Below are 20,133 nucleotides of genomic sequence, written 5' to 3' on the forward strand. Positions count from 1 at the left end.
ATTCTAGATATGTAAATTTTATTAGTCAAAAACCTCTATTTTTCTTATTTTTAGGGAAAAATGTCTTTGGAGAAAATAAAGTTTTCAAACTAACTTTAAAAGAACAAAAAGTCCTGTAAGAAGGAAAAGTTTTACTAATCGGTCGACCGTCTACGTGTGTTTTATGGCAATTATAACCACGGACAGCGTGTTTGACGACTGTATTATTGTCAGAAGTCACGCGCTCGGTTAACCGAATGTGAATGAAGTGATCCGACAAACCCCACGTGTGCCAATCACGCACAAAAGAAACAACGTCATCCTAACTCCCCGGTCTTCACGCTTCACTTGGACTTCTTGTCACGAATCCCAACTACACACCTCAAACAATCAACATCGCGAGTTACAGCAACACACCTACGTACAGAGAGATCAACGAGTGCAAACAATTGCATGCAATGCACCGACCCTGGATGATCAGAGGAGCTCATAGCAAAAGGCAGCTGCACAGCGCAACCGCGGCGGGCCTGAGCAGCCCGGCCGGCCAGCGACCCGTCGTCACCTCTCCCCTGACCACTCTCCCGACGACCGAGCTCTCCGCGGCGGCGGACCGTTCGCAGTCGACGACGTCGTCGCCGCAGACTCCGACGCCCACGCCCGGCATGACGGCCCGGTCGGTGACGCACAGCCCCGGGTTGCCGCTCAGGTCCAGGTTCCGGCCGAGCCGCCTGAGGAACGCGGCGTCGAAAGGGACGACGCCGTCCAGCCCGTTCTTGCTCAGGTTGAGGTGGTACATGCGCTTGAGACGGCTGAGCCCCGGCGGGATCCGCCCGGTGAGGTTGTTGTTCTCCAGCGACAGCGTGGTGAGGCTGGACAGGAGGCCGAACGTGTCCGGTATGGGGCCCGAGTAGCCGGAGTTGGCCAGCCGGAGCTCCTGGAGCCTGGGGATGTTGCCCAGCTCGGGCGGCAGCGGGACGCCGCCCATGGGGTTGTTCTCCAAGATCAGGTACTGCAGGTCGCGGAGGCCGGAGAGGCCGGCGGGGAGGCGGCCGCGCAGCTCGTTGTTGCTGAGCGTCGGTACAGCATGAACCGATGATCTTTGGAGGCATTCTTCCTCCGCCGCTTTTCCATGAATGCATCAAGCTTTCCTGCCTCCTGTGAGCAATGAACACAAATTTTATGAACTGAGACAAATACCCCGGCTTTCAAAAAAAACTCCCAGTAAACCTTGTAGACTTTACCTTGAGCTCATTGTACTTGTTCATCAGCTTCCTTTCGCGAAGTTCAGCTGGTGAACAAAAAATCAACCATCAGGTTGAGGAACAGATAGTAACCATTTGATTAGAAGATAGACAGACAGTGAGGAGAGGAAGGAGGTATTGGGATTGAGGAACTCACGTTTCTTCAGATAGTATGGTCGTTTTCCAGCCTTTGCTGCCTCCCTCTCTTTCTTGATATGCTCACGCAAGATTTCCGATTCAACGTTCTTTGGAGGATGAGACTTCAACTGCTTATCCTGTAGGTAGTTACATTCCAGGAATCAACTAAACCAATCAATCATATTGCTCCCAGAAGCATACAAAGGTCAGCTTTTAAAAGTTCTCTCATAGATGTCAGCTTGTTTCTGGCAAGGCGTAACAGCTAACATCATCTTTAACTCCATTCAGATAAAAAATCAACTGTTGTCTAGTTTGTGATGCAATAACAAATAATTATATCCACAATATACTTTTAACGGATAAACATAGATATCCAAGAGTTTCACCGATGATGGATACTCTTTCTAGTTTCTAGTGATGCAGTATGGCCAACATTGCCTTTTTGCCTACTGGGACTGAACAGTTGAAGTGAACATAGTCAACATACTTCAATCAACTATCATATATCCAGTGGACAAAAAGTTAACCAAATATGCTATCAGTAAATTAAAATTCAGGAAGTTTAGCTCACCGATTATCACAAGATAAGCATCAACCTTTTATGAAAAAAAGATAATTTTCATGGTAACAGCCAACATGTTAAGTATACGTACAATCCATGTGACACGACTCTTCATTTCTCCAATGGCATCTAGGTCCTTAGATTTCTTAATCATTTTTTGGAGTCTCTACAAAAAAATGTGGATAGAATTATTTTCGTCGAATAGAAACATCTTCTAATCAATGCATTTGAATATGAACACTGAGCTCACTTATTTTTCAGCAGGAAAGTCTTCATCAAATAAGAAATTGTATCTTTTCCTAAACCTGCATACCAACCAAATCGATAAGTGTCAAGAATTCATCAAGCTTACAGCTAGTACCAGAATGAACAACCAAATAACACTTGAGGAGTAATGCTTTCAAAAGAAAAATGAATGGAAATACCAACAGGGTGAAATAAGTTAGGGGTCTGAATTCACCCATTCTAATAGGAAGCAGATAAATACATGTTTAGGTGAGTGCCCGTGCGTTGCAACGGAAACATATAATACCACAATAACTTATGTATAAATGTGTTATACTGTTAAGAAACATTTTTATGTAGCCTTGTTGAGTTCACAATCAGCACATGGATTGGATCCAATAGAGAGTTCTCTCAACCAACCAAACAATTAGTGGAACAAAGACTTCCAGTCGAGGAATGACCGAATGAGAAAATTTCAGTGTCTACCAAATGGAGAGGTTTAATTGCATGAATAGCTTGAGCAGCACAAACTGCTTGACTAAGTACTTTGAATGAACCAAATAACTCACCAATATACAACTACTAAAAACATGTAAAGATCATCTTTATTTTTCAAAGCATAATAACCAACACCACTCTTGAAGATGATACATTATTTGAAAATGCAGTGGACTTCACAAAATCGAAAAATCAATGCATAATATATATGCAACATTTCTGTCCACTAAGCACAAAAAAGGAAAAAATTATCATTATAGATAGATAAATAAGAAATTTCAACCATGAAGTGTGGCACAATAGATGTCCGGAGGTAACTTACCTCAGCTTCATTATAAAGCCCACAAGCTTGATTTGTTGTATTCAACAAAGATGCTTCCTGCATTTAAAACATTCAAAAGTTATTTACATCCAACTCTGGAGCCTAGCAGGTAGGTATCTTCTGAAACATATGGCATAAATCATCAGCTCCCTTGTCCATGTTTCATTCTTTACCTGCTTACAAATAAATCAAAGGGAAGAAACACATCGCGAGTTGTAAATTTTAGGTGATAATGACTGGCAAGTAACACTGTGACATGCTCTAGAATTGGTTCCTTTTGCTTCTCTACATCAGGCTCCTTCCTTTTCCTGTATGCCTGGAAAAGGTCCCAAAGTTAATGTTCTTTAATACCCATCATTCGAAAATCAAGAAACAAAGGTATTGTTTCTTGATATTGTATCTTACTGTCAGTTATTAATTAAGACCAACAACTTATCAATCACCGATTCATCAAAGTATCCAAGGAAAGAAGATTTGGGAGGAATAAGTCATGACAGTACCTAGTTCCCAGCACAACTTGGAAGACTCCAAAAGTACACCTGTAAGAAAACTATTATAGGCTAGGAGCTAGAGAGGAAAAGGTTATGAACAACAAAATATATTTGTTTGCCGCACGGACAATATGTAAAGGTGTAGTTATATGCAAGAGCAAGATGTTGGATAATACATGAAATTATTTTTGTATCCCTTCAAATGTACACCATTGACTTTCATATCCACATATAGCATTACCTGGCACAACAACAAAAAATGTCAATGATCAATAAGTACTACAAATAGTAAAACATTTGTGTAGGAGAATACTCCTTCAGTAGAATTGGCAAAATAAGAGGAAGAACCTAAGGGTAAAGCACACCACTTGGGTCTCTCCAACAAACAAAATTCTAACTATAAATTAGATAGCTTGCAAAGGAGAGGATGGGCCACTGTTTTAATTCACAAACTTTGCTCCCATCAACCTGAGAACACAAAGGTTATTGCTTTATATTGTTCCTTTGCACAGGATGTTTGAAAAAAATCAAACTGAATTTACATGGTTGTTCTGGTGGTAATGAGAAAGGAAGCAAGTGACATCGTTGTCTACATCTTGTGAAACCGTTGCAATACACCAAACCAGTGTGTTCAAAAATCAAATATAACAACCAAATAGCATATACTACGTCATTAGGGGGATATCGCTCAAACAAAGCTAGCATTAGGGAGTTAAACCTTTTGTATAGATTTATATCTGCTAGCACATGACCCTCGCGGCGGCGACATACGTGCATGGTAGAATCTTTGGCTCGCATAGCTGCAAGAAGTTGATCCACATAAGAACATACCTGTAGGTTCATGTATACAAAAAATAAAGATCAGAACCCAAATCTGTAAAAAAGAGAAATAAATCTCTCATCATATTTACTCTCGCGCATCATGAAGCTGACAAGATAGTAAGAACAACACAAAGGTTTAAAATACTCAAATATGCAAAAAAATAATCTTGTACAGATTTCTGATATTAGCCCAAGATATGAAAATACCAACAATGGATCTGTCAAAAGATAATCATATTAAGCATTCATTTCGCTAAAGCGGTGTTGTCAACAAAAGTTAGACATTGCTTCACAAAAATGTTGGCAATCAAATGGTGCTACCAGGAAAGAAATGGTATAGCTATCGTTAGTAGCTATGGCAGCATAACAGTGTGCATTTCCATTTACCTTATCTTCGACTTTCTCATCAACATCGGTCTCGACAGTAGCAAGATCAAGCTGCTCAAGTTCAGAAAAGACTGCAGTTAATACAGAGGTCATCCTTAGCTCCAACTAAAATTGTCAAAAGAGTTTGTGGCTATACTAAATTCTCAAACAACAAAACGATCATTACTGAAATGTGCGGAGGTATGAAACAGAAAGCTCAAATCATCACAAAAACATTTCCAATTATATGTATTCTACACCCAATCAGCCAGTTACACCCAATCAGCCAGCAAGGGGTCTTTTGCATGCAAGCCAGGGCTTGAACCCTGAGCAGCAGCCTCCCAACTGGAGGTCCTACCATTGTGTTATTATTGTGTTTAAAATTTTGTTTTCAAGATCAGTAAACAAAAGTAAATCGTACCTTCGTATTGTTGCATAACATTTCACAATTTTTTGGGGTGAACTCTTCCACACATGGAGTACCCTACAAAGAAATGAGTGGATAACACCATAAACAAAGTTACACCTTCCAAAAATCATTGATGTAAGTGTCGTCATTTCAGAAAGTCCCATGTGATGAGATAATTTCTCTACAAACTTACTACTACCTCCGCTCTCAAATATTTGTCGTCCGCTAGTTCATTTTTGAACTAAATCGCCATAAATAAAAAAGAACAGAGTGAGTATTATGTTGCACAAATGACCACTTTAATACCTTTTTAAGCTCAAGAGATAAATCATCATCTTCCATGATGACCCATGGCAAGTTATCATAGACATATTGAGCAGCATCTTTGCCATTATGGCCGTCAAAAATCTGTGAATAAGAATCAAAGGCCTATGAGAGAGCACCTGCAACTTGGCGGACAGTTTTTAGGACAAAGCAAGATGCAAAGCAATCAACGTTATTATTTGCTTTCTAGAATCGTTCGATGCAGATTATGAGACTAATGGATGGATGTAGGCATTACCGGCAAGCGCGCTACCGAGAAGTGAGTTCTTTCTGACGTTGAGCACCAAGGCTGGGCAACTGCACGAGCCTGACAGGGATAGAGCCGAAAAGGCAGAGATAAATTTTATAGTTAATTAGGTATACTGGATAAGCTTGCTTGCCAAATCACCGGCATATCAACAAAACTTCTATGGAAAAGTAAGTGCATACCTTTGATGATTCAGAAATCAATACTAAACTTCATTGTCGACCATATGTATTCAAATGACGTTGTACCATGAGTCATCCCGTAAGGAGGCAAGCAATAACAGTTTTCTCCCTATAATCCAGTGGTTTCTACATGGCACCATAATGGTAAAATACAAAAGAATTTATATCAGCCAGCTTTACCAATACATAAGTACCAACCACAGATCCAAGTATATGTTGTAGAATGTGTATGTTGGGTGGGAGACAATGTCTTTTTACCAAATAATTGTGATAGTAAAGAAACATATCTATAAGCAGGTTCCTCCCTTGCATGTGCAGCAAGATGGCTGCCATGAAGAGGAAGATAGAACACATCCCAAACATGACAGTGATAGGGAATGCATTCACCTGCAAAGACCATGTCCACAAGCAAATCGTTACTTGTGTGCTGATATTTCTATATAATTCTTGCCAGCACAACTAAAGAGAACATAGTAGTTGGGAGAGGGAATGGCTCCTTACGATGTAAAGCACCACACAAACAAATAAGTTGAGTGGTATGCGGAAGAAGTTCATGATTGTGCTTCTCGCTTCCTCAGGAATGTACTGAGATCTCATCTTCATGATTGACGGCCAATATGCCAACACAAGCCTCAAAGGTGCAGAAACCAAGAAGCTGAAGAGAACCTCCAATTGATATGCTGCCTCCTTTCACAGAAGACGTTGGCACTAAGATCTGTTTGGACATTATAACAGCAAATAGACATTAGCAATGTTTCAATGGCAGGGACTACTATGTTCTCTTTAGTTGTGCTGCAAATACAGTGTTGCAGATACAGTGCGGCATCAAAGTAAGGATTAGCCTCTGATACTTCACTTTGCTGCAGATACAGTGGAAGGCATAAAAACTATCTACGCCATCCTTCCCTTGTTCCTTCCCCACGACAACCGCCCAGATCTTCCAATAGCCTTCGCTGATTGATTGGCGTGCGACCAGAATCTAAGGCGGATCCCGTCGGAGAAAGATCCGGTGCGGTGCGTGTAGAAACACCAAGATGGAAGGGTGGGAGGGAAGTCGCCGGAGTCGAACGATTCCTTGGCCCGAGGAGATCTTGGAGGCCCCTGTCCGGCCTATGCATGCAAAGGCAGGCGAAGACCCTGAAGACGGCGGTGGACAGGCGCGACCTGCACAAAGTCGACCAACGCGAGCCAGTAGCGCCTGATGGCTCCCTCGGTCAGCGATGATCCGGATCTGGCGGCGGACGGGTGTGGGGGCGCTGCGGATCGGGCGGTCGGGCGACATCGGTGGCATGGCGTGCGACTGATTAAAGGGCGCAGATGGAGGGGGTTGCGGGCTCGGCGACGAGGATGGCGGGGCGCGGTCCCTCGGGGGCGAGGATTGTGGGCTCGGCGGCGAGGATGGCGGGCGCGAGCGTCGATGGATGACTGGTCGGGGGAGACGCGAATCATGGAGGGGAGCGCGGGATCCGCGAGGATGGAAGGTGCGCGAGGATGGAAGGTGAGTGTTGGCGGAGCGCGGCTGCGGGATGCGGGCCTGCGCGAGCGATGGAAGTAGGGCGGCTGCGGGATGCAGGGCTGCCGGCGGACGTGAGCGGGACGGCAGAACGTGCACCGGTGTGGACGCCTACAATACTCACATAATTAGTAGTAGAGATACAAACATTCAAACCAAATGAACAGGCGAATCTTGTGCAAAAATCAATGGTGAATTCCTTATAAAAGGAGCACGAACTTAGACATGAATTACTACCAACAACCAACAAGTTTCATGGTTAAAAACTTGGCATTGCACGTTGATGTTACTATTAAATAAAATCCTCAAACTTAGGCATGAAAAAGTACCATTTAATCAAGTGGATCAAGATTAATAAACCCAAAGAGAAAGGGGGTTTAGGGGTCAAAGATTTGAGAAGAATGAATATTAGTCTCCTTTGCAAGTGGTGATGGAAAATGGGAAGGGAATATGGCAGGAAACTGTACACAATTAAAGAAGCGAGTTGTTTCTCATCTTAAGCAGAATAATAAAAAAAACTCTCCTGTGTGGAATGATCTACTGAAGATTAGGCATATATATCTAAAAGGCAGAGCTACTGCAGTAGGTATTAGGTAATGGCAGAGCTACCAGTTTTTGGAAGAATAAGTGCCACCTATCAGATCATGGAGAGAGAACATGTGGCTTTATTTTTTGTCTAAGAAAATAATAAATGTATTTGGCTAAGACATTACTATAGGTGGCACTTATATTATAGAGTAGCAGCTTAAGAAAGAAGGTTCATGAGCATAAAACTAAGGTTTATAGAGTAGCAGCACAAGAGAGAAGATTCATGAGCACAAAACTAAGGTATCTAGAACTTACTGTCAAGAGAGTTTTTAGCTCTATCCCTCCTTACTTCAGTCTCGACAAGGTCACACCAGTAACTTCATTCAATCCTAAATGAACTATCAAGAACACAAACTCTGTTAGTAGACATATTGTATCGCTACACCTCATATCCTAACAAAAAAGTAAAGAACTAAATAAAGGAGCATTGCAGAAATATGTTACAGAACCATATCAAGGAGCATGACAGAATTAACCAAACCTTTTTTTCTTTTTTCCTTTTCACAGCAAAATTGGTTGGTTGAAAGAAAAGGTAACATTTAATCAAGTGGATCAAGATTACTAAACCCAAAGAGAAAGGGGGTTTATGGGTCAAAGATTTGAGAAGAATGAATATTAGTCTCCTTTGCAAGTGGTGATGGAAAATGGGAAGGGAATTTGATAGGAAACTGTACACAATTAAAGAAGCGAGTTGTTTCTCATCTTAAGCAGAATAATAAAAAAAGCTCTCCTGTGTGGAATGATCTACTGAAGATTAGGCATATATATCTAAAAGGCAGAGCTACCAGTTTTTGGAAGAATAAGTGCCACCTATCAGATCATGGAGAGAGAACATGTGGCTTTATTTTTTGTCTAACAAAATTCCCATGGAACTGTGATCTCTGAATATTGGCAGAATCGTTAGCTCTTTTAATTGTTGAGATCAGAGTTCAGAATATTTGAAAACCTCACAAGCTTTGTAGCTACATCACCATCAACTTGTGTAGAAATAGCAGAATATACTCATGATCGAAGAAGTAGATAAGCATGATGACATACTCATGATCGACGTAGCTGCATCACCATCACCTTGTGTCATGTCCATGCTCTGGACTTTTATCTTAACGAACCATAAAAGATGGTTCGTTACACTTGTTATCATCCTCTAGATGTTCAACTTCAACATATTTATCAAACGATGAATAAATGTCATGACAACCTTTGACGTGAAATGAAACTAAAACCAAACCGATTTTGAGGCGGCAAGGAAGCATTGTGGCTCTGGCATCGGTGAGCGCTCTGCCACAGATTTTGGAGAAGGCTCTGAAGCCGTCGCGCCGATGGAGAAAGGTGTGGGTGGTTGAGGCGGCGAGGAACCCCTGCAGCTCTGGTGATGGCGAGCGCTCGGCCACAAATTTTGGAGATGGTGAGAGGCAATGGAGTCGATCTGGGCGACGTCGATAAACTGCAGCATGGTCACTATTTATCTCCATTATTGCGCCCTCAACCGAGAGAAGTGGAGGTTGTGGAGCGTGCCAGAGGAATAGCAGTGCCAGAGGATAACTATGCATCAGGGCCCATGTTGAAATATTCCATACCTCAGATCGATGAATTGGCAAGGAGCAACGATCACAAGAAGAATTGTTGCAGCGACAGTTTCAGTTTACCTACAAATGAAAGATTTTAGTAAGTAATAAACAACTGAAAAAGAACAAAAGTATGCAATCGAGATTTTGTCAAAGAGCCCAACTAAGTTTCTGAAGATTAATGAGATGGTCATGACACTCATCTAAACCAATTGACTCAAACTGATTCTGCTCATCACCCAACTAAGAATATAATCAATGAGCCCACACCACAGTTAATAACAGTACGAAAGAACATAGAGAAATAAGAAAAAAAATAGACAGCTTACTAAATAGCTTCGATCTCGCTGTGCAAGATTATTGGATGATATCCAACAGCTCCTAATTAGAGACACCAGATATCTAAATCCACAACAAAAAACTAATGTAGCAGCATCGGGAGATCAGATGAAGATGTACACTCATCAGGATATCAGATGAAAGAGAACACGCCATTAATGAATTGAAGGTAAAGGTGGTTATGCTTAAAGATTATCCCAGTATATGCTGTTTAAAAATATGCAGGCATGGCACAAAAGTGTAACTAAATCATTTGTTGCAGAAGAAATTATTAGATGCAGTTACTATGGCACACTATTAGACAATAAAAAGAAGCAACATAATTGAAACATGACTATATAAGTACTGAGATTTGCTCAAACAAAATTGTGATTTTGTCAAAGAGCTCAACTAAGTTTCTCAAGGTAACTGAGATGGTCTAAATCGGATAATTTCTTTGGCTACTAAATCATTTTTGTGAACCTGAAGTGAACGAAGCAAGTTAAAATAGAATCGGTCAGCACAGCAGATCACATAGCTTCCAAGGTCAAACTCGATCAGCTAATTCAAAACTATTGCTAAGCAGCTATAAGCCAACACAAACGTTTTGTGCACTGACCCTACTTGAGATGCAAATCTTGAATCAACACACGGAAAGCTACACACATGAGGGAGGGAGGGAAAGGAAAGGACACTTCACCTCGTGGTCGCAGTTGACGAACTCCTGCTCCGAAAGCACCTCCAACTTGCCAGTTGTGAGGTAGTGCGCACCCTCCAGCACTCCCAACGCGCTGAACGACCAGCAGGATCCACACGAACCCTAAACAGCAGCCCTAGAAAAGAATTTCAGGAGAAAAGAGCAAATAGATCGATGTGAAAGGAACGACTCCGATCTTTGGATCCATGGTCACCAGATTTGGCAGAAAACGACCTAGTTCTTGATGGGCCCGACGACGATGTGGTCCCTCCAGTCAAAGTCGTCTGGGAGGCCATCAGTGGGGAGCACGGGCGCTTCATGCGCCAATTCCGCGAGCTCTCTGAGAAGCGCGCGCTAGAACTTACGAATGCCAAGGTAGGGTGTGGGATCTGGGCGCCGAGGGAGGGGGACGGGGCTGGGGCCCAATGCAGGATTGAACTCCACCTCCCGCTACCGGGACAAACACGAGCACGGACCACATCGTGTTGGCCACAGCGAGGGGATCTGGCGGCGCCGCCGACGCAACACGGTGGAGCACGGACCGAGCCATCCCTGCGCATGCATTGAGACGCGAAGGGGGGCGTTACCATTGGCTGGACGGGGAAGAAGAGAGGAGCCAGGGGGCGCCACAACCGCCGGCTGGACAGGGAAGAAGAACGTGGATCCAGGGCGGTGCAGGCGTCAGTTTCTTCTCCCAAGGACTGCTGCGACGACGGCAACTTCTCCGATACCGGCGATGACGCGTGCTAAACACACAAGACTCATGCGGAAGGTGGGGCAAGATCTCGAGGAGGAAGAGGGCGAGAGAGAGGAGTGGGGACTGGGGAGCGAGTGGAGAGAATGGAGGCGAGAGAGAGGTGTGGGGAGCGAGTGGAGAGAATGGAGACCGAGGCAGATGCCTAGGAAGGGGCGGTCCCTTTGGATGTACTCACGGAGTGCGTCGGCCATGCCCGTCCTGTTGAGGACGTCCATGGCGGAGCCGAAGGCGCCGACACCGGGAAAAAACGAGCCGTTCCGCGGCGACGATGTCCTCCGGGCTCTGCACGTCGCCGATGTCGAAGCCGAGGTAGCGAATTGCGTAGTGGAACTCTCCTCCGGGCTCTCCACGAGCTGACCGAGCGGTTGGGCGCGACGTCGTGCGGAAGAAGACTGCTGCGGTGGAGTATGGGCCGCCCCAAACGTATGGGCCGCACCAAAATTTCAGCCCAGAGCGCCGGTACTGCTGTGGTGTTGTGTCTTGCAAAAAAAAATTAGTACCATACTGGCTAGTAAAGGAGACATAGAGCGGCTTATAAGCGTTGGCTCGGACGCAACAATAAGAACTCTGTTGTTATGTGTTTAGTGGCTGAACTATCTAGATTCAACTCGTGAGTACGTGTAAATTTTTGCTGGCCCTGGGGGCGCACGTAGATGGCAGAACACGTAGACGGCAGAACGGCAGAACACGTCAGAGGCAGACTACTATTGCTTACTTAATAAGTAGTAGAGATTGCAAACTCCAGTCACCGACGTGAGAGCGGTGGCTGATGCTGATAGCTCAGAGTAAATTCTTAGCGCCATCAGCCAGCCTGTGCCATTGACGGTTTTATGAAGAAGAGAACACGTATTCCTTTTCCAGATACAGGGGACTCCTAAACTCTGCTCATCGAAAGCAGACACACATTCTGACCCTTGAACAGGAGCAAAACAGAAAGGTATGGAATGGCATGTGGCACTTCATTTTCCCATGCTTTAATTGCTATCGCTGAATACTTGATGGTGCACCAGGATATACAGAAAATTGTTCCTATTAGTAAGAGCTGTGTACCACACAGTACAATCATAGATCTGTAGTTAGTTAGATATTACAAAAAATATATAATAATGTGTGGTTATGTATCTAAAAGATAAGACAGTTATAAGGCCTGATAATGGGTCAGGATCCAACCCCCAACCCCACTCCAACCGTATCGGCTATTTGGGACTGAGCCCAATACCACTCTAACCCATACTGATTTTATTCAGCTCTATCCGATCCACCTCTGATCCGTTTCGACTCCACGGGCTGATCCTACTCTATTAAATGGCCATCACAGCAAGCGTTGCCCACCAGACAAGTAAGCAAAGGGCCTTGTTTGGATAAAGAGAGATTGAAGTGGATTGAAGTGTATTTTAGGGATTGAAAGGGAAATTAGTTTATATTACACTTCAATACACCTTATACCACCTCAATCCACTCCAATCCAAAATTATCCAAACAAGCCCTAAGTATATGAATCCGTGGGCTCTCGCATGTGAATTAAGCAGCCGCACTACAAATTCATTAGGGCTTGTTTGGTCGCGTGGGACTTGGAGAGGATTCTTACCTCCAATTTATCATGCAACCAAACGAGCCCTTACCGTGTTGAATAGTGCATGGCTGCACAAAAAACTATATGACATGAGAACAATTATATTTTTTTCTTCTAAAAAACAGAAAACGCACAAATATGGAGTTCATCAATTATTACAAATATACATCACAAGACATTATAGAATCAACCTATGAAGCACGAATGAATTAGGGATCTCAACACAGTCAACAGCGCTTGTCATTTTTCTTCTTTTTGCCAGGGATTGAACCGAGGAGCAACAATTTTCTTTTCACACATTGCACTCATCAACAAAGGGGTTACCGATCAATCAATGGTCCTAACATGGCTTCCAACAAACTTTATAGAAAGCCCACAAAACCCTTAAACAAACACATCAGCAGATGTACTCACTGGACACTCGTATGTAAACCTACTGTCAACGAATATGAAAACAGCGCCTTCAGCGGTATTATCACTAGGACAGCCCAACTGTTAATTGTGATTAGAAGGTTTGATCCTCAGAAAGAGCGTTGTGCGCATAAGATACCACAAAATAGGAAGTAATCACCAGCTAATTAAAAGGTCGTGTAGAACACTATACGTGGTGAGTTGGTACCTATTACAGATTTATAGGGAAAAAGAAACTAAAACAACTAATATGCCACACATGACACACAGGTGTTCGTGCGAAAACACAGATCAATGCTATAAAATGGAACTGCTCTACGATAAAAGTTCAGACAGCTTGCCATCTACGAATTGTACAGTTCTTGACAAAGTTCTTCTATCCAGGAATACAGGGCATGAGCTACCAATCAAGGAAAACACAAATAGCTCTAGAACTGCTAATTTTATAGTCATCAACCAATTCTGTACAAGAGTGCGGCTACATATTTATCCTGTATAGCAAGAGTGTCAGTACAGCTACAAGTAACACAACATGTGCAGGAAAAACTCATGAGATGTGCGAGGACTGCATGAGGCAGTGGCGGACGCAGAACAAAATTCTAGGTGGGGCCGAAAGTGCAAGAGACAAATCACCAGACTAGACCATAAATATAGATTAATGATAATATCTAGTGTTTCCAAAATGATATGAATACCAAAAAACTTTTTTGGCTACCAAAAGGAGAGCTAGAGAGAAAAAAAATAGGTGCACTGACTGAGGACGAGGCACTAGGGCGGAGCAGCCGCATCGGCGCGTCGTTCTGGCGAGTCATCGAAATTGTCGTGAGATGGTGTTGGTGAGACGACGACAGCTAGGAGGAGCGAGTGCAGGAAGCAAGGTAGCGATAGATGACGGTGACGGCAAGCGACACCCATTGTCGTGTTGCAACGGCGCGATGGGACTCTAATGAGTCAGCGAGGGACAGGTGACGCCACGGTCCCACCAACAACTTGCCCATCTACTGGTGCGGACTAGGAGTCAAAATATCAACATTGTCTATAGGATCCTGACGAGACGACGAGCTGATGAGTGATGAGAAGGCAAGGTGCGCTGCAGCAGGCGGGTTAGGTCACCGACTTACTGGTCAGTCGATGATCGAAGAAGCGAGTGAGCCACAACTGGGCTTGCGCTAGGGAAGAGAATCAAATGGCTCAGGTGAAGAGTGGACTGAGCAGTGAAGCGTCGACAGAAAAATAGATCAAAACCTAGTTTTTATTAGATTTGTCCACGCTAACTATACAAAAAATTGTTTATTTTGGTGTGTACCTAAACCTAGGTATAAGAGGTTAAAAAAATTAAGGTGGGGCCATGGCCCACCCCTTGGATCCGCCCCTAGCATGAGGGAAGATACAACAGCAGTGAATGTTCATCGATCATACAAGGCGCGGAGGGAAATTTAACTTACAATTTCGTTCAATGACATACATATGTTCTCACGTGGTCATTGGGCATAATTGCCACTCGGATTCACATAACCACTAGGATTCCTTCTATCGGACACCTCCTGCACAAAAAGAAGCATGCATGTTCAAACATGTGTCCGGTTTGCATCATAGATTTGTTGCACAAATTTCCAAGTGCAAAAGCATAAACCTGGGGTCTTCTCAATTGTATCCATTGAAGGTCCAACACCTCCACTAGTTCTGTCACTTGCCTACATAATGCCAAACAGATAGCATAAGTCCAACAAACTACAAAATGTACATCAAACAGAAACACTAGACGACTATATACCTTCATCCGCAGGTTGCAGCCTATCTGAGGATACTTCAAAATGGTCCAGTCAAAACTGGTATCCTGCATTAGTGACACAATTAGAAATAACAATTACAGAATGCCCTAGTAGAAAATGCAAAAAGATTAACAGACATGTATGGGCCACCTCCATGGGAGTATCCATTTCGCACTAATTTTTGTCATATTTCTGCTTCTTGATCCTGCTTTCAGCCCCTGCCATGGTAGGCTGTTCAAAGACAAAAGGACCAATGAAATGTTAAATCCATTCACAGAAGCATGTGTGGATCTATTACAAGTTTACAAAAGATTGATGACAAACAAACCTGCCCCTAAAGAAGTACATAAAGGTGCCACCAATTACCACCATATACCGGAGTTCCTGCCTGCTCCTCCTTGGGCGGGAAGGGGTCAAGAATAGGTATCTAATTCATTCCCTGGTCCATGCTTGAAGCAAACGTTTGGGAGAGTTACGAAACATGCAGGGCATCACAAGAAACTGTGAAAGAGGAGCAATGAATGATAGTGAAGACCGGGGGATGAATGGTACATACCTGGGTCTGTTGCCAGCAGTGGAGAGGCCAAGTAGCAAAGAATCAATGGCACCGGGATCTTCAAGGTAACCAGTTAACCACCATCCTCAAAGGTCACCCGAACCCCTGATGGTGCAGGATCATAGAGAGGATGGAGCAGTCCACTTCACAGCGAGATGCAGTGCCTCCGCCTCACAGCCCACAGCGATGCACAGCAGCACCACCTCCGCAGATGCGACGGGATAAACCAAGGCAAGCCTTCCTCCGCAGATGCGGAGAGGCTGCTTCGAACCCGTGACATGGTGACTTAGTCAGACAGCTATCACCACTGCACCAGGCCTGCCCTTCCTGAAGAGCAACAAACATGGATACAAAATACTAAAGGGGTTAGTCAGCCTGTGGGACATGAATTGTTAAGAACGGTTACCAGGCAGTTTCACTTACAGACTCAAAGTACTAAATACCAGTTTTGATAGCAAGGGCTTGCAATATGGGTAGATAGAATGACTCATTTTTCTTCTGTACAGCTGTACCCAGTACACGGTATAGTTGAATATCTGGATAAACACCAACAGATAACATGATCGATATGAGCATCAAAGCTTCTCTGGTGAACTGTCTTTTGCATAGTCGGTTGATTGCCGCACTGAAGTCTTCAATAGATGCCTCAAACCCTGCATCTAGAAGCTTGCCAACCCACATAATAGCCTTGTAAGGCATCCCTTTTGCACATTGAGCTTTGATAAGTGTTGTATATGCAAATTTTCTCAGCTCGGCACCCTGTTTTCTGAAGGACTCCAGTTTCATTTCAGCGTGAATAACTAGTCCCTTTAAGCACAGCACATTAACAAGCAAGTTATAAGTAACAGGAGAGGGCATCACTCCACGACATACCATTAGTTCATACACGTAGAAAGCATTTTTAGCATCCTGAGTTTCACAAAAACCTTGTATAAGCGTGTTGTAAGGTATTGGATCAGCATCAAAACCTTCTCTATACATATCATCAAGAACATTTTTGGCATCGTGGAACATTAACTGCTTACAAAGTCCTTTAATAACTACACTGTAAGTTATTGCATTTGGTCTGATACCTTTTCCAGTCATTTCTTTAAAAATACTTAGCATGGAATGAACTTTCCCAGCTTCAGAGAGTGCATCCATCAAAGTAGTGTAGGTAACTGTTGTTGGCAGCAGGTCACTTAACTGAATAGCCATAAAATAGCTTTCTGCCATATGTAGATCCCCAAATTTGCAGTAGCCATATAGAAGAGAGTTGCATGTTACAATGGTTGGGCACATACCAGCCATAATAATCGCATCATACAGCTGAACAGCATTACCAATATCACCCACTTTTGCATAACCATCAATAACTACATTGTAGAGGACTACATCGGATGGCTGATATTTGCTAGCCACAGTTTCCAAATATGACCTCGCTTCATCAAGGAATCCTTTCTTGCAAAGGCCTAGAAGAATAGATACATGGTTTACTGAAGTTGGAATTACCCTCTGAGAACAGCACATTAGATTCCAGACTTGAAGTGCTCTTCCAATTTCTCCTAGCTTGCAGAACCCATGGATGAGGATGGAATATGCAATGACATCCAATTCCAGACCAATACTGCATATCTCACCAAATAGGTTTTCGACCTCATAGAACAGGCCCTTCTTGAAGAGAGCATTGATAAGGACGCTATATGTGACAATATTCAACTCTATACCTTGGCCTAAGATGTCCTTTCTTATCCTCATCCCTTCTTCGACATCACCGCCTTCACAGTGGCCAGTAATAAGTATAGTATAAGTAACAACATCGGGTTCGACACCTAGGCCCCTCATCATCTCAATCATTTTTGGAATTTCTCTTGTATGCCCATGCAAGCGAAAGCCATTAATAAGGCTGTTGCAAGTGACAATATCAAGTTCCATTCCTTCTTCTGTCACACTCTGAAAAATATCGAATGCTTCATTTACAGAACCTACTTTACATAGACCATGTATAATGGTTGAATATGTGTGCCTGCTTGGATTTAATCCATACTTCAACATCAGGCAGAAAACTGATTTTGCATCCTGAATGAACCCCCAATTACACAATGCGGACATAAGGGTGTTAAAGGTCATTCCCAAGGGTTTGAATTTCCCCTCTTTCCTTGTTTCCTGAAGGAAAGATAAAGCTTCTCCAATTTTACCTTGCTTGCAGAGTCCATCTATGAGAATGCCATGGGAATAATCACTGGGGGGAATACCACATGACTCCATCTCTTTAAAAATCGCCAGTGCCACATCTGCCTTTCTTAGACTGTACAATAAACTATCATAGGTGGTTATTGAGATTTGCATGTTTAGGCTGTTCATTTTACTAAGAACATAAAGAGCATCATGATTCATCTGAGCTCTAGCATAACTATTTGCTAGAGCATCCCACACAATGCTGCTTGAATCCCATTCCCTGAATCCACACCACAGAATATCACATAGAGTCGGAGCAGAATCAGAACCTACAGCAAAAGATATGGTAAAATTGAATGCTAAAAAGGTTATGTTTAAATGTTTTCTGTAGTGTGGTTGTCCTACCATTTTCAAGACATGTGAATGAACATCTATGCATACATTAAGTGACAATCTGCAAAATTTCCACACCTGTGATCCTGTTCTGAGCTTGCTTTCTGCAGACAAAACTACTACTCTCTTCATTCCAAATTTTTTTACCTTTTTATATACATTGCTTTTGCTATGCACCTAGATATATGCTAAAACTAGATAAACTTTCACCAAATGTATAACTAGCACTCTAGCAGCATGAAAGTTTCAGCTTGGTAACAGTCCAACAGATGATTACAAATTTCAAATAAATACAATTACCAACATAGGAATTTCTGTATATTAACAGATGACCCTAGATGTAATCAAAATATAACTAACAGTATGAAAAATGCAACCTAGAGTCGGCAAATACTGTTTCCTTCTGACAAAATTGAGGGAAGAACATGACAATTGCAGCTAGGATTGATGAATAATTGTGCTTTCATGTTCCTGGCAAGAGCAAAACTACTTAGGTATACAAACACGAGCAGTCAACCACTCACGCCGAGCTCACCTTGTTCATCCACCATCTGGGCCAACCCGTGGCGCATCTCCCGCCACCTAGTCTGCCACAGAAGCTCATGGCAGTGCCTGAACCGTGCGACGATAGAGGCCTTCCGCTCGAGCTCCGCACTTTCCTCATCGAGCGCCCCCTGCTGTGCCCAGCCACGCCCAGGCGCTCCACTTCCCGCCCCGCCTGGGCGTGGAGGGGCTAACGGCGCGTCCCTACCCACAACCGCCTCCTCCTCGGACTCTGTTCCAGCCGCTGACAACGCCGCCGCGAGAGAGTAGGAAAGCGATCTACGTGGAGGTCTGGGTGGGCGGGCAATGCGGTGCTGGAGGTGAGGCAGTAGGAAGCGGAGGGGGATGTGTGGTCGAAAGGGCATCCGAAGTGGGGCAGGGTCTCGTGGCGGGGGAGCGCGGCGGCAGCCTATGGATGCGGAAGGGCCACAGTGCGCTTGTCAGCGGTGACGGCGGGCATGGGAAGGAAGCTTAGCGGCGGGCATGGGAAGGAGGCTTAGCGGCGGAGCGGCGGCGCCGCGTGTGGTCCGGTCGAGGTTTTTGCTTGTGTGTGGTCGTATGAAAAGGAAAAGTGTGAAAATGTCAATGGGCCAAGAGATTTTTGGGCTTGGAGTTTTAGGCTGGAATGGACGTTAAATGACATGCCATAAGACGGTATTTGGTTCATCCAAATAGAACTTGTTGTTTGGTTCACTTATTTATAATGTGAATAGTAATTGAAAACGTTAAATTATGTTTAGTTAAGTCCAACCGTAATCAGATACCATACTAGAAATTGATATCGTCTTATTCAAACTTGTTACCACTGATAATCGAGTGTGAATCATTACGGTTATCATTCACGTCACATTTCATGAACTAAATGGCAACTAAGATTTCTTTGGTCTCATCTATATTATATTATACCTCTATATAACCCATCAATTTAAATTTTATAAAACATATCAACCAAACCACTCCACACTCATAAGACTGTCTCCAGCAAGGTCTGATAAAGAGTCTCGTACTCTAAATGTACTCTAAATGTATCGGACTTCAGTCTCCTCTTCACCTCCAACAACATCTGGTACACGTCACACTAAATTTAGCGCTGGAGACGCCAAGTGTGGAGGTTGTCGAGCGTCCGCTAAACGTCCACAGGTTATCTCTCCCGTGCCTTGAAGTGTCTGCTACCTCTCCATGGTGGGCATCGTACTGCCGCCCTGGCCCTGCCCGAGGTGTCCAGCCTCGTCGTGCTGATCTCCACTGGCCTGGGCCGTGTCCTCAATGGAGCGTCCTAGAGCCCCTCGTCGCCGTCGGGCCTGCCGCGACCTTCGCCATCACGTTCTATGAGCGCCCCTGCTCGCCGATGCACTAGAGCTTGATGTCAAGCCGGGTCCCTCCACCGCCACCTCGCCCGAGCAAGATGTGCAGCCGCAGTTGCCAATGGCGCCCTCCCAGCACCCTCCGTCCATGGGCAACTGATGCTTCCTTCCCGCGGTCTT

General features: G+C 43.9%; 1 pseudogene across 3 annotated transcripts; it reads right to left on the reverse strand.

The window, feature by feature from the left end:
* Positions 1-233: 233 nt before the first annotated feature.
* Positions 234-19,236, reverse strand: LOC100274809 (pentatricopeptide repeat-containing protein pseudogene; annotated as a pseudogene). 3 transcript variants are annotated; one of them, NR_146517.1, is made up of 29 exons: positions 18,642-19,224; positions 15,980-18,042; positions 15,557-15,883; positions 15,329-15,439; positions 15,151-15,231; positions 15,003-15,065; positions 14,862-14,922; positions 14,674-14,772; positions 12,833-12,885; positions 9,485-9,553; positions 8,946-9,351; positions 8,163-8,245; positions 6,308-6,521; positions 6,065-6,193; positions 5,807-5,932; positions 5,616-5,684; positions 5,360-5,461; positions 5,066-5,128; positions 4,666-4,716; positions 4,175-4,287; positions 3,633-3,697; positions 3,466-3,504; positions 3,139-3,281; positions 2,966-3,022; positions 2,171-2,225; positions 2,012-2,086; positions 1,378-1,495; positions 1,221-1,267; positions 234-1,134 (listed from the first exon to the last, which is right to left on the reverse strand). The product of NR_146517.1 is annotated as a pentatricopeptide repeat-containing protein pseudogene, transcript variant 3 (transcript). The 3 variants fall into 3 exon arrangements; NR_146516.1 differs by lacking the exons at positions 234-1,134; positions 1,221-1,267; positions 1,378-1,495; ... (16 more) ...; positions 9,485-9,553; positions 12,833-12,885 and adding an exon at positions 13,510-13,719 and having other exon boundaries at positions 15,329-15,449; positions 18,642-19,236; NR_146515.1 differs by lacking the exons at positions 234-1,134; positions 1,221-1,267; positions 1,378-1,495; ... (16 more) ...; positions 9,485-9,553; positions 12,833-12,885 and having other exon boundaries at positions 13,398-14,772; positions 18,642-19,222.
* Between the last annotated feature and the right edge of the window lie 897 nt (positions 19,237-20,133).

Source organism: Zea mays, chromosome 1 (genome assembly GCF_902167145.1).
Source record: "Zea mays cultivar B73 chromosome 1, Zm-B73-REFERENCE-NAM-5.0, whole genome shotgun sequence".
Classification (NCBI taxonomy): Eukaryota; Viridiplantae; Streptophyta; class Magnoliopsida; order Poales; family Poaceae; genus Zea; species Zea mays.